The 25,960-nt window shown below is 47.6% G+C and overlaps 1 long non-coding RNA gene across 1 annotated transcript in view; it reads right to left on the bottom strand.

Annotated features, from left to right (window-relative positions):
* The window catches only part of LOC134911583 (uncharacterized), a 128,291-nt gene extending 104,436 nt beyond the window's left edge, over positions 1–23,855 (bottom strand). Inside the window, exon 1 of the long non-coding RNA XR_010176697.1 lies at positions 23,674–23,855. This is a non-coding gene — a long non-coding RNA (uncharacterized LOC134911583). The remainder of the gene's footprint in view (positions 1–23,673) is intronic.
* Positions 23,856–25,960: the final 2,105 nt, after the last annotated feature.

Genomic DNA, 25,960 nt, shown 5'->3' with positions numbered 1-25,960 from the left:
GTTCATATTTCATCGCTCCCAAGTTCATTTATTATTTAACTGGTTCCAGCCAGTATCCACTCCGTGCTAACAACAGTCTGGTTCCAGCCAGTATCCACAGCAGCTGTTTTATCTTCAGCAACCCAGCTTTTCCTGGAACACCAGCTGGCACAATCCTGGGTTATCTCCATTGCTACAGTCGGGCCTGGTAAGGACTTTCCATCTAGAAGATCATAAGAACTATCTCACACTACCAGTGCCCTGTGGCTCCTGCCATCCTGTAGTACCCAGGAACTGTATTTATTCTTTGCTGACTTTTACGTTTTCTTTTACTGCTGCTGTGTTGCGGAGTTGTCATAATAAACATCATTGACTTTTATCCAAGTTGTCGTGGTCACGCCTTCGGGCAGTTATTATTCATGTTACTTACATGTCCAGGGGTCTGATACAACCTCCCAGGTTCCGGTACATCTCAGCCCCTACAACTGAGGCTGCCTCCCGTCAGCTCAGGCCCTCAGTTGTGACAATTTGTGGGGAGTATGGCAGTAAAGGGTGGGAGTATGGCAGTAAGGGAAAGAAGTATGGCTGCATGGGGAGTACTGGCAGTAAGGGGGGTGGGGGATATGGTACAGTAAGAGGGAGGAGTATGACAGCATAGTGGGGACTAGCTGTAAGGGGGAGAAGTTTGGCAGGATGGGAGGACGGGCAATAAGGGGAGGGGGAATGACAGTAAGAGCGTGGAGCGTGGCACCATGGAGTATGGCAGTAAGGCAGGGGTGGCCAAACAGTCGATCGCGATCGACTGGTCGATCGCGATCCGCCACCCGAAGCCGCGCCTCTCCTGCCTGCCGCTCTGCCTCCTAAGTCTGGTCTGCGGCAGTGACGGCCGTGTGTATAGCTCAAATCAGGCGCCGGTTCGTTAGCCAATGAGAGCTCGCGGACCGGCCCCTGATTTAAGCCATACACGCTGCCGTCACCGCCGGAGATTAGACTGAGAAGCAGGGCGGCAGACAGGAGAAGCGCGCGCTGCGCTCTCCACTCCGGTGAGCTCTACTATGGGGGCATATCTGGCATTGTGGGCACATGGCTCAGTTGGGGCATATCTGGCAATGTGGGGCCTATCTGGCACTGTGGGGTCATATGTGGCACTGGGGGCATATCTGGCTCTGCGGGCACATAGCACTGTGGGGGCATATCTGGCACTGTGGGCACATGGCACTGTGGGGGCATATCTGTAATCTGGCGCTGTGGGGGGCATATCTGGCACTGTGGGCACATGGCACTGTGGGGGCATATCTATATCTGGCACTGTGGGGGCATATCTGGCACTGTGGGGCATATCTGGCACTGTGGGCACATGGCACTGTGGGGGCATATCTGTATCTGGCACTGTGGGGGCATATCTGGCACTGTGGGGGCATATCTGGCACTGTGGGCACATAGCACTGTGAGGGCATATCTGGCACTGTGGGCACATGGCACTGTGGGGACATATCTGGCACTGTGGGCACATGGCACTGTGGGGGCATATCTGGCACTGTGGGGGCATATCTGTATCTGGCACTGTGGGGGCATATCTGGCACTGTGGGGGCATATCTGGCACTGTGGGCACATGGCACTGTGAGGGCATATCTGGCACTGTGGGCACATGGCACTGTGGGGGCATATCTGGCACTGTGGGGGCATATCTGTATCTGGCGCTGTGGGGGCATATCTGGCACTGTGGGCACATGGCACTGTGGGGGCATATCTGTATCTGGCACTGTGGGGGCATATCTGGCACTGTGGGCACATGGCACTGTGAGGGCATATCTGGCACTGTGGGCACATGGCACTGTGAGGGCATATCTGGCACTGTGGGGCATATCTGGCACTGTGGGGGCATATCTGTAATCTGGCACTGTGGGGGCATATCTGGCACTGTGGGCACATGGCACTGTGGGGGCATGTGTATCTGGCACTGTGGGGGCATATGTGTTTGAGGTTTTTACCTGTGGGGGCCAATGTGTTATTTTGTGTGAGGCAGTCATTACACTCTGTGCAGCAAGGCTATGTCCCTTTTTTTTGTTATACCACGCCCACTTTTTGTTATACCGTGCCCACTTTTTGTTATACCACGCCCCTTTTTTACGCGCGCGCCTGCGGCGCGCTGTTATTCCTCCTAGGTAGATCACAAAAGCTTTTTAGCTTTCAAAGTAGATTGCCGACTCCAAAAGTCTGGCCGCCTCTGCAGTAAGGGGAGGGAGTATGTCAGTAAGGGAGAGAAGTGTGGCATGGCAGTAGTATGGTTAGTAGCAAGATGGGAGGTGTCTGGCAGCAGGGAAAGGTGGTGTTTGGAAACAAGGAGGGGTACCGTTTGTGGTACTGGCGACAGGAGTGGGGGTTGTTCTAGAGGCAGGGAGGGAGGGAAGGGGGTGTCTGGAGCCAGGTAGTGGAGGGATGGCTAGTGCCTGGAGGCAGGGTATGTGAAAGCAGGGGAGAGGTAGGTTGGTGGGGTGGTGTATGAAAGATGGAAGAGGGTGGATTGAGGGAGGGGGGTTCTGTTTGGGGGCACGGGTGGTGAGGAGGTGTCTGTATTGCAGGACACATGCACAAGTCCTTATAGTATATTAGCTAGCACATTTCACTGACCTTGTATAATGCCTGTGTACTGGAGATGGTACCCAGGGACTAGGGCCCTTACTCTGCTAAGGGTGAGAATTTGTGGTATATGCTGCAGAACTAGTCCTAGAGCTGCAGCAAGGACGGAGACAGAGAGGGTCCTTTGTTCTGCTGCTCTGCCTGTCACCATGTGTCTGCAGCTGGATACGGGGACGGGCGGCTCCAGATCCCTGCACTGGGGAACTTTTCCTTGGTGCTGTACAGCGCGGTGCTTCCCAGATCGGCATGAGAAAAGGGTTTCAGTAAGGAGGAGACTAGTCCAGCAATGAAAGCCAATCAGGATCAAGCCCGGCCCGCGAATCAGAAGCTGGAGGGCGGAGCTGGGCTGATCATTCGTCTATGCCCAGGGATGAGCAGACAGGCTGGTGCCTAGAGTGCAATGTGCAGCACATGATAAAATAGCAAAAATATATATTCTTAATGACAGGGGGGGCACGTGCCTTGGTGCTTCCCCCTGAATCCGCCATTGCCCCTATATACATGGCACCCCCTCCTCCATATACTGCTCACGCCATATACCACATACTCTGTATCCCCTCCTCCATATACTATGCTGCAACCGCAGGTTACTTGCCATCCTGGGAATCAGCAACAAGTAGCAGCAGTAACCAGGAAACAGATGCAGGAACCACCAGCCAGTCCCACAGTGCTCAGAGCAGAGGCATCTGAGACTCGTGTGGCCACTTACCAGCCGTGGAAGAGGGTGAATTCATCTAGCAGGAAGGGGTGAGACCCTGTGTTGGGTGAGCAGTGCAGTGACTGGGAGGAGGAGGGGTCGATGCTGGAGCTGCAGATGATGCGGGTGAGGAGGAGGCAGATAACCAGCTCAGCTGCTTTATATTAGTGATGTGCACCGGAAATTTTTCGGGTTTTGTGTTTTGGTTTTGGGTTCGGTTCCGCGGCCGTGTTTTGGATTCGGACGAGTTTTGGCAAAACCTCACCGAAAATTTTTTGTCGGATTCGGGTGTGTTTTGGATTCGGGTGTTTTTTTCAAAAAACCCTAAAAAACAGCTTAAATCATAGAATTTGGGGGTCATTTTGATCCCATAGTATTATTAACCTCAATAACCATAATTTCCACTCATTTTCAGTCTATTCTGAACACCTCACACCTCACAATATTATTTTTAGTCCTAAAATTTGCACCGAGGTCGCTGGATGGCTAAGCTAAGCGACACAAGTGGCCGACACAAACACCTGGCCCATCTAGGAGTGGCACTGCAGTGTCAGACAGGATGGCCCTTCAAAAAAATACTCCCCAAACAGCACATGACGCAAAGAAAAAAAGAGGCGCAATGAGGTAGCTGTGTGACTAAGCAAAGTGACCCAAGTGGCCGACACAAACACCTGGCCCATCTAGGAGTGGCACTGCAGTGTCAGGCAGGATGGCACTTCAAAAAAATTGTCCCCAAACAGCACATGATGCAAAGAAAAATGAAAGAAAAAAGAGGTGCAAGATGGAATTGCCTTGGGCCCTCCCACCCACCCTTATGTTGTACAAACAGGACATGCACACTTTAATAAACCCATCATTTCAGTGACAGGGTCTGCCACACGACTGTGACTGAAATGACTGGTTGGTTTGGGCCCCCACCAAAAAAGAAGCAATCAATCTCTCCTTGCACAAACTGGCTCTACAGAGGCAAGATGTCCACCTCATCATCATCCTCCGATTCCTCACCCCTTTCACTGTGTACATCCCCCTCCTCACAGATTATTAATTCGTCCCCACTGGAATCCACCATCTCAGGTCCCCGTGTACTTTCTGGAGGCAATTGCTGCTGGTGAATGTCTCCACGGAGGAATTGATTATAATTCATTTTAATGAACATCATCTTCTCCACATTTTCTGGAAGTAACCTCGTACGCCGATTGCTGACAAGGTGAGCGGCTGCACTAAACACTCTTTCGGAGTACACACTGGAGGGAGGGCAACTCAGGTAGAATAAAGCCAGTTTCTGCAAGGGCCTCCAAATTGCCTCTTTTTCCTGCCAGTATACATACGAACTGTCTGACGTGCCTACTTGGATGCGGTCACTCATATAATCCTCCACCATTCTTTCAATGGTGAGAGAATCATATGCAGTGACAGTAGACGACATGTCAGTAATCGTTGCCAGGTCCTTCAGTCCGGACCAGATGTCAGCACTCGCTCCAGACTGCCCTGCATCACCGCCAGCGGGTGGGCTCGGAATTCTTAGCCTTTTCCTCGCACCCCCAGTTGCAGGAGAATGTGAAGGAGGAGATGGTGACGGGTCACGTTCCGCTTGACTTGACAATTTTCTCACCAGCAGGTCTTTGAACCTCTGCAGACTTGTGTCTGCCGGAAAGAGAGATACAACGTAGGTTTTAAATCTAGGATCAAGCACGGTGGCCAAAATGTAGTGCTCTGATTTCAACAGATTGACCACCCATGAATCCTGGTTAAGCGAATTAAGGGCTCCATCCACAAGTCCCACATGCCTAGCGGAATCGCTCTGTTTTAGCTCCTCCTTCAATGTCTCCAGCTTCTTCTGCAAAAGCCTGATGAGGGGAATGACCTGACTCAGGCTGGCAGTGTCTGAACTGACTTCACGTGTGGCAAGTTCAAAGGGTTGCAGAACCTTGCACAACGTTGAAATCCACTGCACTTGAGTCAGGTGCATTCCACCTCCTTTGACTATATCGTGGCCAGATGTATAGGCTTGAATGGCCTTTTGCTGCTCCTCCATCCTCTGAAGCATATAGAGGGTTGAATTCCACCTCGTTACCACCTCTTGCTTCAGATGATGGCAGGGCAGGTTCAGGAATGTTTGGTGGTGCTCCAGTCTTCTGTACGCGGTGCATGAATGCCGAAAGTGGCCCGCAATTCTTCGGGCCACCGACAGCATCTCTTGCACTCCCCTGTCGTTTTAAATTCAAGGTATGTGCAAAACATGGGACGTGATGGAATTTGCCCAGATGTAATGCACGCACAATATTGCTGGCGTTGTCCAATGTCACAAATCCCCAGGAGAGTCCAATTGGGGTAAGCCATTATGCGATGATCTTCCTCAGTTGCCGTAAGAGGTTTTCAGCTGTGTGCCTATTCTGGAAAGCGGTGATACAAAGCGTAGCCTGCCTAGGAACGAGTATAGATGTGCGTACCTTCCAATCTACCTGGACGTGCACCGTCCGCCGGTAGAGACCAACGTGGGGAGCGCTGGAAGTGATTGCCGTGTCCGTGCGGCATCTGCAGTTGATCGTGCGGCCACGTAGAAAGCCGTCCACGGCTGTTGTTAGTAAGGCCGGGTGGAGTGGCTATGGCTTGAGTGCGTCCTGGAGAAATGTTCAGTGATTTCCAAAAAGGAGGAGGAGTCCAGGTAGATTGGAAGGTACGCACATCTATACCCGGGCTCAATACATCACCCGATCCAGCAGCCACACTACTTGCTGTTACGATCACCCGCACGAAGCACCTGCAAGGTGTAACAAGCAGGGTAACCAATAATCGGTGCAGCTGGCTGAAAGATCCAGATATCCCACGTACCTTCCAGCTTTTTCAATTACTGGGCAACTTTTGGACTCACCCGGGGACGCTCGGGTTCACCAGCCCTTGTGGAGAGGTATTTCATACATTTATCCATGCTGACTATCAATTAATACGTGCAGTCAATGTGACACATTTAGGATTCACCTGTAGCAGCTGTGGCAACAGTGATTCTCCAAGAGACTGCAACATTCTGATACATACCATTTTGAACCATACTGTTCAGTGATTTCTCAAGTATAATAATACACTCTGGATTTAGATAATCCATGCTATTTTTAAATTTTTGTATATTATATATTCTGCTAAAATCATATGGAATATTGAATTATCCATTATGAAATAGTATTTCTATATCACTATTAATAAACATATGTATTTTATATTTTCTTATTATCATTACTATTTATTCCTTGGCTGATATTGAACCTGTGATATTTTGGTATGTGATTCTCATGAGCACCTCTATTTTCAATTTATAAACTGCTAAACTAGTCTAAAAAAATGCACCACAGGTATACAATGTAGATGGATAGTATACTTAATGGATGACGAGTGACAACACAGAGGTAGGTACAGCAGTGGCCTACCGTACTGCTATATATAGTATACTGGTGGACACTGTCAGCAAACTGCTAAACTAGTCTAAAAAAATGCACCACAGGTATACAATGTAGATGGATAGTATACTTAATGGATGACGAGTGACGACACAGAGGTAGGTACAGCAGTGGTCTACCGTACTGCTATATATAGTATACTGGTGGACACTGTCAGCAAACTGCTAAACTAGTCTAAAAAAATGCACCACAGGTATACAATGTAGATGGATAGTATACTTAATGGATGACGAGTGACGACACAGAGGTAGGTACAGCAGTGGCCTACCGTACTGCTATATATAGTATACTGGTGGACACTGTCAGCAAACTGCTAAACTAGTCTAAAAAAATGCACCACAGGTATACAATGTAGATGGATAGTATACTTAATGGATGACGAGTGACGACACAGAGGTAGGTACAGCAGTGGCCTACCGTACTGCTATATATAGTATACTGGTGGACACTGTCAGCAAACTGCTAAACTAGTCTAAAAAAAATGCACCACAGGTATACAATGTAGATGGATAGCATACTTAATGGATGACGAGTGACGACACAGAGGTAGGTACAGCAGTGGCCTACCGTACTGCTATATATAGTATACTGGTGGACACTGTCAGCAAACTGCTAAACTAGTCTAAACAAATGCACCACAGGTATACAATGTAGATGGATAGTATACTTAATGGATGACGAGTGACGACACAGAGGTAGGTCCAGCAGTGGCCTACCGTACTGCTATATATAGTATACTGGTGGACACTGTCAGCAAACTGCTAAACTAGTCTAAAAAAATGCACCACAGGTATACAATGTAGATGGATAGTATACTTAATGGATGATGAGTGACGACACAGAGGTAGGTACAGCAGTGGCCTACCGTACTGCTATATATAGTATACTGGTGGACACTGTCAGCAAACTGCTAAACTAGTCTAAAAAAATGCACCACAGGTATACAATGTAGATGGATAGTATACTTAATGGATGACGAGTGACGACACAGAGGTAGGTACAGCAGTGGCCTACCGTACTGCTATATATAGTATACTGGTGGACACTGTCAGCAAACTGCTAAACTAGTCTAAAAAAATGCACCACAGGTATACAATGTAGATGGATAGTATACTTAATGGATGACGAGTGATGACACAGAGGTAGGTACAGCAGTGGCCTACCGTACTGCTATATATAGTATACTGGTGGACACTGTCAGCAAACTGCTAAACTAGTCTAAAAAAATGCACCACAGGTATACAATGTAGATGGATAGTATACTTAATGGATGACGAGTGACGACACAGAGGTAGGTACAGCAGTGGCCTACCGTACTGCTATATATAGTATACTGGTGGACACTGTCAGCAAACTGCTAAACTAGTCTAAAAAAATGCACCACAGGTATACAATGTAGATGGATAGTATACTTAATGGATGACGAGTGACGACACAGAGGTAGGTACAGCAGTGGCCTACCGTACTGCTATATATAGTATACTGGTGGACACTGTCAGCAAACTGCTAAACTAGTCTAAAATGCACCACAGGTATACAATGTAGATAGATAGTATACTTAATGGATGACGAGTGACGACACAGAGGTAGGTACAGCAGTGCACTCTGCACTGTACTACTCCTATATAATATTAATTATACTGGTGGTCCCCAGTCCCCACAATAAAGCAGCACACTGTGAGCACAGATATGGAGTGTTTTTCAGGCAGACAACGTATACTGGTGGTCACTGTCAGCAAAACTCTGCACTGTACTCCTGCTATAGCTGCTCCCCAGTCCCCACAATTAAGCAGTGTGAGCACTCAGCACAGATATATCACGCAGCACACTGAGCACAGATATGGTATGGAGCGTTTTTTTCAGGCAGAGAACGGATAAAAAAACTGGTGGTCACTTATCAGCAAAACTCTGCACTGTACTCCTAACAGCTGCTCCCCAATCCTCCCCACAATTAAGCAATAAAAAACAAACAAGAATCAACTGTCTTCTACAATAAACGGAGAGGATGCCAGCCACGTCCTCTCCCTATCATCTCCAATGCACGAGTGAAAATGGCGGCGACGCGCGGCTGCTTATATAGAATCCGAATCTCGCAAGAATCCGACAGTGGGATGATGACGTACGGGCGCGCTCGGGTTAGCCGAGCAAGGCGGGAAGGTTCGAACCTGCCTCGGACCCGTGTAAACAAGGTGAAGTTCGGGGGGGTTCGGTTTCTCGGAAACCGAACCCGCTCATCACTACTTTATATATACTGCGCACCAACGGAGAGACAGGGTTCTCTGCTCGCCTCTCCCCCACCCTGGACAGGCCATGGCCAGACCCCTTCAGACAGCTGCTGGTGGCTTCTGGTGTCCTCCACCCACCAGACTGCCGAGAGCTGTGCAGGGACTGGTGAGCTTACATGTACCAATACTGGTGTATATAGTGCAGCATCATTATAGCCTGCCCACTACAGATATACAGCATCTATATTTATAAAAGGTTAACACTACACACACACTCACACACACACAATCAGCATGACAGAGCCCCGGCTTTCAGCAGCGGGACGTTATTAAACCTAGCAGCTCCTATGTGACTAGCGCCCGCCCTCCCAATTTAATCCAGCCCTGGTGTCTGTCATTTTGACGGGCTTTTAACTAGTATAACATAATTATAAATAATTTTGTTCCTCTTATCCTGTATTAGACATGGCTAATTATGGTATCTCCTTAATACCATCTGCAATTCACTTAATTCATTTAATTAGTTTATATCAGTATTCCTCAACGCCTGTTCTCCTGCACCCTAAAACAGCTCATAGTTTGAAGATTTCTGTCTCTAGAAACAGGCAGGATAAATACGGAGAAAGAAAGTACAGTATAGTGCTTATCACACTGGCCAAAAAGTATACCAAGAATCTCATGGAGTGTGCATCAGCACTATAATTTCTTTGTGGAACTACAAGTCTCAGCATGGTAGCACCTCCAGCTACAGATGGAGCCAAACTAATCGTGCCTATCGCTGCGTCTGGGGCATGCACGCGTCCATGACGCTCACGCGCCCCATTCACTATTATGGGAGCGTCTCTGTGAACTCCCGGCGGGTCTAGACGAACGGATTACTAGATAAGTGTGGCTCCATCTATATATATGTAACTAGGGTGTGCAGTCCAAGATCCCCTTCCCCCATACATTCAATATTGTGTACAAAGTACACATGAAGGCTGGGACTCCTTTGCTTGGAGTAGCACCCCTCCCAACTGCTCTGATTGATTTTAACTAGCATGGGTCTCTTTGGTACTCACAGACTGCATATTGATTCTAAAGGCACAACGCGGGACCCCTGGGATGGTGGGACTGGGTTGCCTTAGGGTGGCACACTATCACATATAATTTAGCGCTTTTTAACACTCTGAATGATTTCTTTCACATTTTTCTATTAATACTACACTTTTTTATTTATTTATTTTTTATTTCACTTGTATAACACTTTTTTAAAATACTTTATTGGACAACTGCACATTAAAAATACAGTACAACATGCAAACATCGGAGAAATCAGCATGTATAACGAACAATATTACAAAAAACATAAATGACAAATCGAAGTGTTGTAACACGGGTAATGAAAGAATACCATACACCTCAAACAAATACAACATACAGTACATCGAGCATCAAAAACATAGGAAATATCTACAGTATATCCCTAAAATGGGGTATGTCCCAAAGAGAGTGATTCAAGGTTGTACCCAGAGGTTAACCAGTTCCGACCTCCTCCAGCTCACCTAACCCAGGATGTCAGCCCACGAGCAGGGAGATGTCAGGCGCTCGCTGAGATTTTGTTAGCAGAGGGCGCCTGGCGCCTTCCCCACAGCAGCAGCCGGAGGCAGGAGTTCACTCCTGAGCTCCTGCTTCCGGGTTTTTCAGTGTGCTGTGCCCTATGGGAGAGCCGTCATGATGTCTCTCCCATAGTTCCGACGAGCGGACGGAAAGGAAGGATGGCAGCGGGCGGATGCAGGCGCAGGGCTTAAGGTGAGTATATTTTGTATTGGGTTTTTTTTTAACTAGCATGGGTCTCTGGTACTCACAGACTGCATATTAAAACTAAAGGCACAATGAAGGTAAGCCCTACAAAGTTGTATAATTTGTCAGTTTTTATTGTATGGTTCCACGGAAATCAAAATAAAATATACAGGGCATCAACCTTACAGGCAATACGATGAATTGATTACACCAATTATTATAGCTACATATATTAATTCTTGTATATAAAAATAATTTTAATACACTTGAAAATTAAGGGAAGATAAGGGAATTCCCAGGGGTAGATCTAGGGGTGGCAAGCAGGGCAATCTACCTGAGCGCTGTGGCCTGAGGGCGCGACTGCAGTCACCCAGCCGGTGCAGTCAATCTTATGGCACCTGCCCGCTCTCGCTAGCCACCAGCACCATATTCTGGGACGGCTTTTGACACTTTACAAGTGGTGCCTGTCACCAGCCAATCAGAGCTCACTGTCCAGCAGCTGCGGCTCCTGATTGGTTGCCAGACTGCAAACTTTGATTGGCTCAGGAGCACCATATTTAAAATGGCTACCGGAGACTGGACTCAGCAATGGTGCAGGAGAGGCGCACACGGCTCTCTCCTGCTTCCAGTCACACCAAAGGAAGCAACCCAGCAGCATGGTGGCGGAGGTGAGCACTGCTGGGGTATATGTCGGGAGGGGAAGGCAGAGAGGACACATGCAGTAGGGAAACTGTAGTATGTCAAGAGGGCAGAGAGGACACAGGCATCAGGGAAGCTGGGGTACATGTCAGGGGACAGAGGAGACATAGGCACTGGGGGAGCTGGGGTATATGTCAGGGGTGGGAGGGCAGAGAAGACACATGCAGCGGGGGAGCTGGGGTATGTCAGGGGGGCAGAGAGGACACAGGAACCGGGGAACTAGGGTACGTGTCAGTGGGGCAGAGGGGACACAGACATGGGGGGGAGCTGGGGTATATGTCGGGGGGGCAGAGAAGGGTCACAGACGGGGGGAGCTGGGGTATATGTCATGGAGGGGGCCAAGAGGACACAGGTAGGGGGGAGCTTGGGCATATAGAAACTGAGAATTTAACGGCAGATAAGAACCTCTTGGCCCATATAGTGTGTCCCTTTTTACCATATTTGATCCTTATTTCTTTGTAAGGATATCCTTGTGTCTATCCCATGTTTACATTGCTCTGCTGTCTTAGCCTCTACCTCCTCTGAAGGGAGGCTATTTCAATTGTCCACTATCCTTTCTGTGAAATAATTTTTCCTCAAATTCCCCTGAACGTACCTCCCTCCAGTTTCAGTGCATGTTCTCATGTTCTAATACTTCTCTTCATTTGAAGAATCTTTCCCTCCTGGACTTTGTTAAAATCCTTGATATATTTGAAAGTTTCTATCATGTCCACCCTTTCCCTTCTCTGCTCCAAACTATGACAATATATGTCAGGGAATGGGGCAGAGATGACACAGGCAGAGGGAGCTGGGGCATGTAAGGGGGCACCTAGGACACAGGTTGGGAAGAGCTGGGGTATATGTGAGTGGGCAGAGGGAACACAGGCACCAGGTATGGGTGACGTCACTTCCACATGCATCATCAGGATGGTTACCTTTACCATGGAGATGGAGAAATAGCCCCACATAGCTCATGGGTGAGTTATTTGTGTCTTATCTTAAATCCCATGTGTGGTGTAATATAGAGGCTGTGCCCAGTGTATAGTGTAATATTGAGCTGTGTATAGTGTATTATAGAGGTATCTAGACCTGTGCCCTGTGTATAGACAGGAGTATTAGATGCAATCACTGGGATATGCAGCAGGAAGCTACAATCACCTGTGGGCCCCTGTCTCTGCTAATCACTCCCCCTATCATGTAGTGTTGGGTATAGAGAGGTCATTGATATAGTGTGGGGTATAGAGGGGTCAGTGTCAGTGATATAGTGTAGGGTATACAGGCGTCAGTGATGTAGTGTAGAGTATAGAGGGATCAGTGATGAAGTGGAGGGTATAGAGAACTCAGTAATATAGTGGAGGGTATAGAGAAGTCAGTAATATAGTGAAGGGTGTAGAGGGGTCAGTAATGTAGTGTAGAGTATAGAGAGGTCAGAGATTTTAGTGTAGGGTACAGAGGGGTCAGGGACGTAGTAAAAGGTAAAGAGGGGTCACGGGGTCTCTTAAGAAGTGTAGGGTATAGAGGGGTCAGTTAACATACTAATCCCAAGTACTCAGTACACCATTATGCAGGAAAAAGTATGCTATCTGGAGGGGGGGGGAGGGAACAAATAGGTCAGAGTGTCAATTTGACCTGCACCACATATCATTCTGCTTAAGCTATGTTAATTTTTTTTTTTATTATTATTATTTTTTAGGGTGGGGGGTAGGGGGAGCCAAAGGAAATTTTCGCCCTGGGTTCCACTTGGTTTACAACTATTCTACAACTTACCTGCCCATATGGTTCTATGTTCATGGTGAAACCTTCTTTTGCACAATTAATTATGACTACACATTGGTGGTCATTCCGAGTTGTTCGCTCGTTGCCGATTTTCGCTATGCTGCGATTAGTTGCAAATTGCGCATGCGCAAGGCACGCAGGGCGCATGCGCTTAGTTATTTAACACAAAACTTAGCAGTTTTGCTGTGGCTTCTGCGGCGCTTTTCAGTCGCACTGGTGTTCAGTAAATGATTGACAGGAAAGGGGCGTTTCTGGGCGGCAACTCTGCGTTTTCCCGGCATTAGCAAAAAAACGCAGGCATGTCAGGGAAAAACGCGGGAGTGTCTGCTGAAACGGGGGAGTGGCTGGCCGAACGCAGGGCGTGTTTGTGACGTCAAACCAGGAACTAAACGGACTGAGCTGATCGCAATCTGTGAGTAGGTCTGGAGCTACTCAGAAACTGCAAATAATTATTTAGTAGCAATTCTGCTAATCTTTCGTTCGCTATTCTGCTATGCTAAGATACACTCCCAGAGGGCGGCGGCCTAGCGTGTGCAATGCTGCTAAAATCTGCTAGCGAGCGAACAACTCGGAATGAGGGCCATTGTCATCTGTTAAAAAAAATGCAGAATATGGTGGAGCTACTACTGTATTATACTGTAAATGATAACTATTGTTAATTTCCATGGTCCATGGTCCATGGTCAAACTTTTGTATTGACGAACAATATATTTGTACATATTAGTTCAGTCACAACAAAAAACCCTCTTTTCCAAAGTTAACCTAGTTTTTATAATCACTATAATGTTAGCATTCCATTTCCTATATTGAGGTTGTCCACCTCAGTCTGTACTCCCTTCTGATGAATTGGGTTGTTGCACTGTCCCACTGTATCTTCTGCGCGCTAAAAAGGGCAATTCCATGGACAATGCGGTATTGTTATATGAAGCATATAGTGCAATATAATGTCATTATACCATACATTATGAAGTGTGTATGTAATGTTATATATTGTTATATCTCATCACCGTGTCGTTGGGTCGCACTGTCGCTTAGGTGTGTACTTTAAATATTTTTTTAATTCATCAATTAGTGGGCCAAAATAATTTTTTCTTATTAATTGGGAGTTAGATTAGAACTGCTGTATTTTATGATTCTGATTCTGCATATTCAACTTTGACCTTTGCAGAACTGATTTCCTTTTAAGATGCATTATTTTGCTTTTCCTTTGCATTTTATTACAGAATTTACTGTATTAAAATGTATTTGCTCCCCTAGCATGGCAACATGGTTTGTTCCAGACATAAAGGGCCTAATTCAGACCTGATAGCTCGCTAGCATTTTTTGCAGCGCTGCGATCAGGTCAGAACTGCGCATGCATATGCACCGCAATGCGCAGGCGCATCGCACAGGTACAAAAGGGATCGCCGCTCAGTGATGGGTTTGTGCGAAGAATCCATTCGCACAGGCGATCCGAAGGAGATTGAAAGGAAGAAGCCAATTGTGGGTGGTAACTGACTGATTTCTGGGAGTGGTTGGAAAAACGCAGGCGTGTCCAAGCGTTTGCAGGGAGGGTTCCTGACGTCAATTCCGGTCCCGGACAGGCTGAAGTGTTCGCAGTGGCTGAGTAAGTCCTGGGCTACTCAGAGACTGCACAAAATCTGTTCGTACAGCTCTGCTACACATGCGTTCGCACACTTGCAAAGCGAAAATACACTCCCCTATAGGGGGCGACTATCAGTTCGCAGCAGTGCAAAAACCCCTAGCGAGCGATCAGGTCTGAATTACTCCTAAAGTTACTTGCTTTTCTCATACGTCCTAGAGGATGCTGGGGTCCACTTCAGTACCATGGGGTATAGACGGTCCCGTATTAGCCATGGGCACTTTAAGACTTTTCAAGGGAACTGGCTCCTCCCTCTATGCCCCTCCTCCAGGCCTCGGTTTTAGAAATGTGCCCAGGCAGACTGGATGCACTCCAGAGGAGCTCTACTGAGTTTCTCTGAAGAGACTTATGTTAGGTTTTTTATTTTCGGGGAGAACTGCTGGCAACAGTCTCCCTGCTTCGTGGGACTGAGGGGGCAGACAGAGCCGGCCTTAGGCATAGGCAAACTAGGCAATTGCCTAGGGCATCTGGTATGCCTAGAGGCACAAGCAGCTTCTGCTGATTAAAATGATATGTGGCATGCCTATATTCTGTGTGTAGCATTTCGTATGCAGATACAGCCACAGTCTCAAACAGTATAGGCATGCCACATATCATTTTAATCAGCAGAAGCTGCTTGTGCATCTTAGCCACATAGCAATGCAAAGAAGATGCATTTTCATTAAAAAAATAGGCACCCGACGTTAGCAGAGCTGCCAGTTGACTCACACCAGGAACTATATGTGTCATTATGTGTATAAGGGTATTAATAATGTATAACATATGTGTAAGGGGCACTATGTGTGTCATTAAGTGTATAAGGGCACTAATAATGTGCGGCATATGTGTAAGGGACATTATGTGTGTCATTATGGGCATTAACAATGTGCGGCATATGTGTAAGGGAAATTATGTGCATAAGGGCATTAATAAGGGTTGGCATAATGTGTAAGGCGCACTATGTTTATAAGGACATTAATAATGTGTGTCATATGTGTAAGAGGCATTACTGTGTGGTATTATGTGTATAAATGCATTACCAATGTGTGGCATTATGTGTATAAGGTGCTCTACTGTGTGGCGTAATGTATAGAAAGGGCACTACTGTGTGGTCTAATGTGAATAAAGAGCAATATGGTGTGGGGTAATGAGAATAAAGAACAATATGGTGTGGTGTAATGTGAATAAGGAGCAATTCAGTATGATGTTATGTGAATGAGGGGCACTACTGTGAGGAGTAACGTATATAAGGTAAAGTGGTACTACTGTGTGATGTAATGTGAATAAGGGACACTATCGCATGGTAAATTGTGAATAACGTTGCACTACTGTGAAGCATAATTTGAATTGGGGGTACTATTGTGTGGCCATGCCCCTTGCCAGCAAAAACACATACCTTTTTGGGTTGTGCGCCGAATGTGCACACTGTTCTTATTTAAATTACAGGGGGTAGGAAAACAAAAAAAAAGGACTGTTATGGGTGAGGGGTGATGGTGCTGGGAAATGCGTGCAGGGTCAGAGGCGGAACTAGCGGTGGTGCTAGGGGGCACCAGCCAAAATCTTGCCTAGGGCATCATATTGGTTAGGGCCGGCTCTGAGGGCATAAGTAGGAACCAACTTCCTAAAGAGTTTCATGGCTCTGCTTCCGGCTGACAGGACACCATTAGCTCCTGAAGGGAACTGAACGCTAGCCGTGCCTAGATGCTCACTCCCACAGCACGCCTTCACCCCCTTCACAGAGCCAGAAGTCAGAATACAGGTGAGTGTTAGAAGACAGATCTTCAATCAAGGAAGTGATGGTTAAAAGGTACCGCGCGGCTAGCGGGAGCGCAGCACGCCATTTTGCCCACACATATACAGGCACTGCAGGGTGCAGAACATGGGGGGGGGGGGCAACCTGGGAAGCATGAAACCTGTGGAAACTGGCATAAATAAAGGGCATAAGTTGCTGAGGCACAGCCCTTTCCCCGCCAGTATAAAAAATGACCTCATAAAAGCTGAGGAGAAACACACCAATGAAGAGTGGAGCTTCCTCCTCAGTCAGCCAGCACACTGCTCAGCGCCATTTTCTCTCTCTCCTCAGACTGCAGAGACAACGCTGGTCCTACTCCACTACTGAACAAGTATCAGGATGCAAAACAGGGGGGGCCACAGTGAATTTGGTGCTATATAATTGTGTGATTAGCATTATAAAAGCGCTGCATGTCAGTGGGCATTTTGTGTTCACAGACATTGTGTTACTGGCGCTGGGTTGTGAACTGGCAAATCCTATCTGTGTCCCTCTGACAGATTTTACTGTGGGTCTATCCCCTATAAGTCCCGGAGTGTCTGTGGTGTGGTTGTGCACGTGTGTGACATGTCTGGAATTCTTCCTCTGTGGGAGACATGTTAGAGACACAGAGGTGTAATATGACACAAAGAGCCTGACTGGGTAAAAGGTTACATGATAGTGTGAATCATATCAGTAAGGGTTGGACTGAATCTCATACAGAAAACTGAATATAATCTGTTGAAGATGTGATTTTTAATAGTTCTGCCATTCATCCACAGGGACCCCTCTGGGTCACATACAAATTTGCACAAGTAGTACAAACTGATACCGACACGGACTCTGATTCCTGTGTCGACACTAGTGATTCCAGGGGAATAGGTCCTAAGTTAGCAAAAAGCATTCAAAACATGTTTTAGCTATAAAGGAGGTGTTAGAAGTTACGAAGCCCCCTCTTTTACCACAAGGAGAGGGTTTACTTTAGTAAAGAAGTAATGTAATTTTCCCTTCACCTCAGGAGCTGAACAGTCTCGTAGAGGGAGTCTGATTTAACCTGAAAAGAAATTTCAGATTCCCAAAAGGAATTCAGGCAGCTTACCTTTTTCCAAAAGGTGGGAGTCACTCCGCATTTTAGACAGGGCCCTGTCATAAAAGAGAAAAGGTGTTTCTCCCTGCGCCTGGAATGGCTTCACTTAAGGAGCCGACAGACCGCAAGTGAGTGAGGTGATCTATTGATGTGGCCAATGGGACACTACTCAGGCTTACTCAGGCCTACCATTGTCTGTGCGTGGCTGAGTAGTGCTATTGAAAAGTGGTCAGAAAACTTGTCATTAGATATGGACACAATAGATGGAGATGAGATACTCCTAACGTTAGGTCATATCAACGACGCTGTTGCGTACGTACTAGAAACCATGAAATATATTGGTCTCTTGGGATCAAGAACCGCTACCATGGCAGTATCGGCTCGGAGGGCGTTGTGGATTCGCCAGTGGAATTCTGATGCAGATTCCAAAAGAAATATGGAGGCTCTCCCGTATAAAGGTGAGGCCTTGTTTGGTGATGGGCTGGATGCGTTAGTCTCGGTGGCTACCGCAGGTAAGTCGACATTCTTGCCTTATGCTCCTAAGCCGGCGAAAAAGAAAGGTGAAAAGGAAAGAAATCCGCAGTGTCTCCCGGATCGCAGAAGCAGAAGTCCACCCCTGCTTCTGCCAAATCTGCAGCATAACACTGGGGCTCCCTTGCGGGAGTCTGCTCGGGTGGGAGCACGTCTGAAACTTTTCAGCCAAATCTGGATTCAATCTGGCCTGGACCAATGGATCTTACAAAGAGTGTCCCATGGGTACAAACTAGAGTTTCAAGACGTCCCCCCATGCCGATTTTTCAAATCGACCTTGCCAGCTTCTCTTCCGGGAAGAGAGGCAGTAACAACGGCAATTCAAAAATTATGTCAGGATCAGGTCATTGTCCTGGTACCCTTGGCACAGTAAGGAGAAGGTTTTTTATTCAAGCCTCTTCCTAGTTCCGAAGCCGGATGACTCGGTCAGACCGATTTTAAACCTGATAAATCTGAATCTCTACCTGAAAAGGTTCAAGTTCAAGATCGAATCCCTGAGGGTAGTGATTTCCAGTCTGGAAGAGGGGGACTTCATGGTGTCAGTAGACATAAAAGATGCTTACTTGCATGTTCCCATTTATCCTCCTCACCAAGCTTATCTGAGATTCGCAGTACAGGATTGCCATTACCAGTTCCAGATGTTGCTGTTCGGACTCTCCACGGCACCGAGGGTATTCACCAAGGTGATGGCGGAGATGATGGTCCTCCTTCGTTAAAAAGGAGTCAATATAATTCCTTATCTGGACAATCTCCTGATAAAAGCGAGATCCAGGGAACAGTTGGTGCAGAACATTGCACTCTCCCTGTCAATACTCCAACAACACGGTTGGATCATGAATTTTCCAAAGTCGCAGTTGGAACCGACGACAAGATTGCCCTTTTTAGGGATGATTCTGGACACAGAAGTACGGAGAGTATTTCTTCCAGTGGAAAAGGCTCTGGAAATCCAGAAAATGGTCAAACAAATATTGAAACCAACAAGTGTGTCGATCCATCAATGCATTCGGTTGTTGGGGGAAATGGTAGCGGCCTACGAGGCCATACAGTTTGGCCGATTCCATGCCAGAGTATTCCATTAGGACCTGTTGGACAAGTGGTCCGGATCCCACCTACACATGCACCGGAAAATAATCCTGTCCCCCAAAGCCAGGATTTCGCTCCTGTGGTGGCTACACAGTTCTCACCTACTAGAGGGGCGCAGGTTTGGGATTCACGACTGGGTCCTAATAACCACGGATGCAAGTCTCCGATGCTGGGGAGCTGTCACACAGGGGGAAAGCTTCCAAGGAAAATGGTCAAGTCTGGAAGCCTGCCTTCACATAAACGTTCTGGAATTGAGAGCCATTTACAACGGCCTTCTACAAGCGGTACATCTTCTTCAAGATCCCGTGCAGATCCAGTCGGACAATTTAACAGAAGTCGCGTACATTAACAGGCAAGGTGGAACAAAAAGCAGAACGGCAATGGCAGAGGTGACAAGGATTCTCCTCTGGGCAAAAAGACATGTTAGAGCTATGTCAGCAATTTTCATTCCGGGAGTGGACAACTGGGAAGCAGACTTCCTCAGCAGACACGATCTCCATCCAGGAGAGTGGGGCATCCACCAAGAAGTCTTCGCAGAGGTGACAAGTCTTTGGGGAGTTCCTCAAGTAGACATGATGGCATCTCGTCTAAACAAGAAGCTTCAGAGATATTGTTCCAGGTCGAGAGACCCTCAAGCAATAGCAGTGGATGCACTGGTGACCCAGTGAGTGTTTCGGTCGGTATACGTTTTCCCTCCACTTCCACTGCTTCCAAAAGTTCTCAAAATAATAAGAAGAACAAGAGTTTGAGCAATCTTCATTGCCCCAGACTGGCCAAGGAGGGCTTGGTATCCAGATCTTCAGGAGTTTCTCATAGAAGATCCTCAGCCTCTTCCTCCTCGAGAGGACCTACTACAGCAGGGGCCATGTGTGTATCAAGACTTACCGCGGCTACATTTGACGGCATGGCTGTTGAGCGTCGGATCCTAACCCAAAAGGGTATTCCCAAAGAAGTCATCCCCACTCTTATTCAGGCCAGGAAAGGAGTAACGTCTAAACATTACCACCGTATTTGGAGAAAATATGTGTCTTGGTGTGAATCCAAGAAGGCTCCTACCCAAGAGTTTGAGTTGGCACGTTTTCTCCATCTTCTGCAGGCTGGTGGATGCGGGCCTTAGATTGGGGTCAATCAAGGTCCAGATTTCGGCCTTATCAATTTTCTTTAAAAAACAACTGGCCTCCTTTCCCGAAGTTCAGATGTTCGTGAAAGGGGTTCTGCACATCCAGCCTCCATTTGTGCCTCCAGTGGCACCATGGGACCTTAATGTGGTGTTGCAGTTCCTTCAATCAGATTGGTTTGAACCTCTGCAGGAGATAGAATTGAAGTTTCTCACTTGTAAAGTGGTGATGCTTTTGGCCTTGGCATCCGCAAGGCGGGTGTCTGAGTTGGGGGCCTTGTCTCACAAGAGCCCTTACCTGATCTTCCATGAAGATAGGGCAGAGTTAAGAACTCATCAACAATTTCTTCCAAAGGTGGTTTTGTCCTTCCACATAAACCAACCTATTGTGGTGCCAGTAGCTACTGACACTTTCACTGAGTCACAGTCTCTAGATGTGGTTAGAGCTTTGAAGATTTATGTTGCAAGAACAGCTCGCATACGGAAAACAGAGGCTCTGTTTGTCCTGTATGCTCCCAAAAAGATTGGGTGTCCTGATTCTAAGCAGACTATTGCGTGCTGGATCAGAGGGACAATTCGGCACGCTCATTCTACGGCAGGCTTGCCGGTACCGAAGTCGGTGAAGGCCCATTCTACTGGGAAAGTGGGCTAATCCTGGGCTGCTGCCCGGGGCGTCTCGGCTTTACAACTTTGCTGAGCAGCTACTTGGTCAGGGTCAAACACATTTGCTAAATTTTACAAGTTTTACACCTTGGCCGATGAGGACCTCAAGTTCGGTCAAGCGGTACTGCAGAGTCATCCGCACTCTCTGCCCGTACTGGAGCTTTGGTATAACCCCATGGTACTGAAGTGGACCCCAGCATCCTCTAGGATGTATGAGAAAATAGGATTTAATACCTACCGGTAAATCCTTTTCTCCTAGTCCGTAGAGGATGCTGTGCACCCGACCCAGGGGGTCATTCCGAGTTGTTCGCTCGTTGTCGATTTTCGCTATACTGCGGTTAGTCGCTTACTGCGCATGCGCAAGGTTCGCAGAGCGCATGCACTTAGTTATTTTACACAAAAGTTAGGTATTTTACTCACGGCATAACGAAGTTTTTTCATCGCTGTGCTGATCGTAGTGTGATTGACAGGAAGTGGGTGTTTCTGGGCGGAAACTGGCCGTTTTATGGGAGTGTGCGGAAAAACGCAGGCGTTTGAGTTGCAAAACGCAGGAGTGGCTGGAGAAACGGGGGAGTGGTTGGGCAAACGCTAGGTGTGTTTGTGACATCAAACCAGGAACGAAAAGGACTGAGCTGGTCACAATGGCTGAGTAAGTCTGGAGCTACTCAGAAACTGCTAAGAAATTTCTATTTGCAATTCTGCTAATCTTTCGTACGCAATTCTGCTAAGCTAAGATACACTGCCAGAGGGCGGTGGCTTAGCATGTGCAATGCTGCTAAAAGCAGTTAGCGAGCGAAAAACTCGGAATCACCCCCCCCCCCCCCCCCCCAGTGCGTACTTTACCTGCAGTTTGTTCTTTATAGTTACACAAGTTGTGTTTCATTTGTTTTCAGCATGTTGCTGTAAATGGTTCATGCCTGTTGGCGTGTGTCATGTTGAATGCCATGTTGTGCGGCATGGTTGAGGTGTGAGCTGGTATGATTCTCACCATTAGTATAAAAGTAAATCCTTTCCTCGAAATGTCCGTCTCCCTGGGTACAGTTCCTATAACTGAGGTCTGGAGGAGGGGCATAGAGGGGGAGCCAGTTCACACCCTTGAAAAGTCTTAAAGTGCCCATGGCTCCTGCGGAACCGTCTATACCCCATGGTACTGAAGTGGACCCCAGCATCCTCCACGGACTAGGAGAAGAGGATTTACCGGTAGGTATTAAAATCCTATTTTTTTTGCTTTACTTACAAACATGAATCAAACCCATAGTATTCTAGCAATAGCAGATCAATGTTGTTTTACATATTCTCTTGTATTTACTTTTATTAAAAAATAGGCTTTCCCATTTCAGTTCTCATTTAAGATGATTAAATTAAGCCCTAGAATTTTGAAGCTTTTATTTTCTTGAAATAAAAATCACCTATACCTTAGATATAATGGCCAGGATGTAATAGGAGCAGAGTTTGTAAAATGCCAGATTTTACCACAAAAGTTGGACATTTTGCAAACTCGGCCAATGTAATAGCGTCCAAGTTCATGAAAAGTCAGATGTTTTCTACTCTGAATATGAGTACTTACTTAAAAGTTGGATTCAGGGCAGTGGCGTAACTAGAAATTTTTCTCCCCCAAGCCAAAAAATTTTTGGCGCCCCCCCCGCTGCATAACTGGGAGCAAGAAAGGGACAAATATGCGCGCGCCTTCGGCGCGCGCTGCAAAAAAAGGGGCGTGGTTTTGTTGGAATGGGCGTGGTTTCTCGTAAAGGGGCGTGGTATTGCAGGAAAAGACTACCTTATACCCCAGTTTTGCAACCTGCACGCCCAGACGTTAGCCACCACAGGAAAGAAAAATAATCCTGATTCATGCCCCTTACATTATTTGTCATTTTTCCTCCTTATAGTAATGCCCAGTATACATTATGCCACATACTGCAATGGCCCTTAGACATTATGCCGCACACAACAATGCACATGACACAATATGCACACACTGTAATGCCCCCGACACATTATGCCACACACCGTAATGCCCCCGACACATTATGACAGGAATCGCAATGCCCGTTATACATTATGCTACACACTGCAATGCCCCTGATACATTATAGCACATACAATGCCTGTGACACATTATGACACACACCGCAATGACCTTGAGACATTATACCACAATGCCCGTGATATAGTATACCATACACCGTAATGCCTGTGACACATACCGCAATGCCCTGCCCGTTATACCCTATGCCACACACCGCAATGCCCGTTATGTATTATGCCACACTGCAATGACCCTGAGACATTATACCACATACCACAATGCCCGTGATATAGTATACCACACACCGTAATGCCTGACACATTATGACACACACCGCAATGTCCGTGATACATTATGCCACACACTGCAATGACCCTGAGACATTATACCACATATCACAATGCCCGCGATATAGTATACCATACACCGTAATGCCTGTGACACATTATGACACACACCACAATGTCCGTGATACATTATGCCACACACCGTAATGCCCATTACACATTAAGTCCTACAGTAAGGCTTCTAATTACTTTTCAATTACCTTCTCGTTGTCAGGGGTTTCATGCACTGGGTGTCATGCTCGTTGCCAGGTGTTTCATGCACTGGGTGTCATGCTCGTTGTCAGGTGTTTCATGCACTGGGTGTCATGCTCGTTGCTAGGAGGTAGTCCTTGTTGCTAGGGCTGTGCTCCCAGTGCCACATATGTCCCCAGTGCCAGATATTTCCCCACGGTGCCAGGTACTCACATGCCCCCGGTGCCAAATATAGCCCCCCCCCCCCATGTGCCAGGTACACATATACCCCCCCAGTGCCAGATATGCCCCCAGTGCCAGATATTCCCCCCCAGTGCCACATATGCCCCCAGTGCCAGATATTCCCCCCATGCCAGATATGCCGCCAGTGCCATATATTCCCCCCCAGTGCCACATATGCCCCCAGTGCCAGATATTCCCCCAGTGCCAGATATGCCGCCAGTGCCATATATTCCCCCCGAGTGCCATATATCCCCAGTGACAGATATTCCCCCCCAGTGCCAGATATTCTCCCCCAGTGCCATATAAGCCCCAGGGCCAGATATTCCCTCCCAGTGCCAGATATCCCCCCCCCCCCCAGTGCCACATATCCACCCCGTGCCAGATATCCCCCCCCCAGTGCCATATATGCCCCAGTGCCAGATATCCCCCCCAGTGCCAGACATCCCCCCCCCCCAGTGCGATATGCCCTAGTGCCAGATATCCCCCCCCCCCCCCCAGTGCCATATATGCCCCAGTGCCAGATATCCCCCCCCCCCCTTCCCCAGTGCCAGATATGCCCTAGTGCCAGATATCCCCCGCCCCCCCCCCACAGTGTCATATATGCCCCAGTGCCGGATATCCCCCCTAGTGCCTGACATCCCCCCCCCAATGGCCATATATTCCCCGGTGCCAGACACCCTCTCCTCTCTCCCCCCCCCCGTGACAGATATGCCGCAGTGCAGCCGCCGCTTGTTGGAGAACTTGGAGGGACACGGCGGGCGCAGCGTGTGCCTCTCCTGTGTCCCTCCTGAGTCCTGCATCATCTCCGGCGGCCGCGGGTCTGATAGGGGGAAGTGCCGTCCGTGAGCTCTAATTGGCTCACGGACGGCACTTCCCCCTATTAGACCCGCGGGCCGCCGGAGATGATGCAGGGCTCAGGAGGGACACAGGATAGGCACACGCTGCGCCCGCCGTGTCCCTCCAATAAAGCAGACTGACATGCGGACGTTCGTCCGCATGTCAGTCTGCTGTAATCAGTGGCGCCCCCGCAGCCCCTCGCCCCCAAGCCACCGCGAGGACTGCGGGGGCAGTAGTTACGCCACTGATTCAGGGGTTTTCCCCATGTTAAACATACAACTTGGGTAGTGTAATCGAGTCCGAGTTTGAAAATCTCACACAAGACAGCTCTACAAAGTCAGTCATAAATAGAGCTTTTTTTGGGGGGTAGTTGTATTTGTCAATGTTGAAAACCAATTACAAGTACACAATTACAGCACATTTACAACAAATAAACATTTTTAAAATGATTTCTAACCTCAAAATTATACAAAAATACTTTAATCTCTCAAAATAGTCCATGTACTATACATGTCATTTTTGCAAATTTTTGTAAAGTGCATCTTATTCACAAAGGAATGTAACAAGACACACAAACTGATCCTGCTGATTAAAATGATATTAGGCATGCCTATATTCTGTGTATATTAGCGGATGTATCTGCATATGAAATGTTATGCTACAGTGTTTTCCTGCCAAACAATATAACATGGGGGCAAATTCAGTATGAATCGCAAGTAGTGATTCGTAGGGAATTTTTGCTGAGGGGCCGCGGGCTCATGCGCAGCAGGCCCTATTGCGCATGTGCCCGCAATTTCTGAGGGGAGCCGCAGAAATTACGATCGCCTCTGTCTGTCAATCAGGCAGGGGTGGGAGGGGGGCGGCAACGCTCCGTTTTCTGGGTGGAAACGGAGCGTTGCGGGGGCGTGCCAACCCAAACGGTGGGCTGGTAAGTGCGAACGGGGGGGTGTCGGGGGTGCGGCCGCAGCAGCTGCGTGACGTCACACGCAGCCGCTGCGACAACAAAAATGGCGCCGGGACTCCTGCGGCCGCAGCTAAGCAGCAGGAGTCATCATTAATTTCTGCTAACAAGCAGAAATTGCGTGCTGTTTGCAATTTCTGCTTGAAGCAGCGTGGAGGTGTCGGTCAAATGTTTCCACTAAATCCTGTTCTTGTGTGTGTTTTGATACTAAATTCCCTAATGTACCCGCTAAATAGTGTACGTACTTAAACATACAATTAAAACACATTAGCCCT

The sequence above is a fragment of the Pseudophryne corroboree genome, chromosome 4 (assembly GCF_028390025.1).
Source record: "Pseudophryne corroboree isolate aPseCor3 chromosome 4, aPseCor3.hap2, whole genome shotgun sequence".
Lineage (NCBI taxonomy): Eukaryota > Metazoa > Chordata > Amphibia > Anura > Myobatrachidae > Pseudophryne > Pseudophryne corroboree.
The sequence above is the reverse complement of the archived record's forward strand: the minus strand, read 5'-3'. Positions and strand labels throughout refer to the sequence as shown.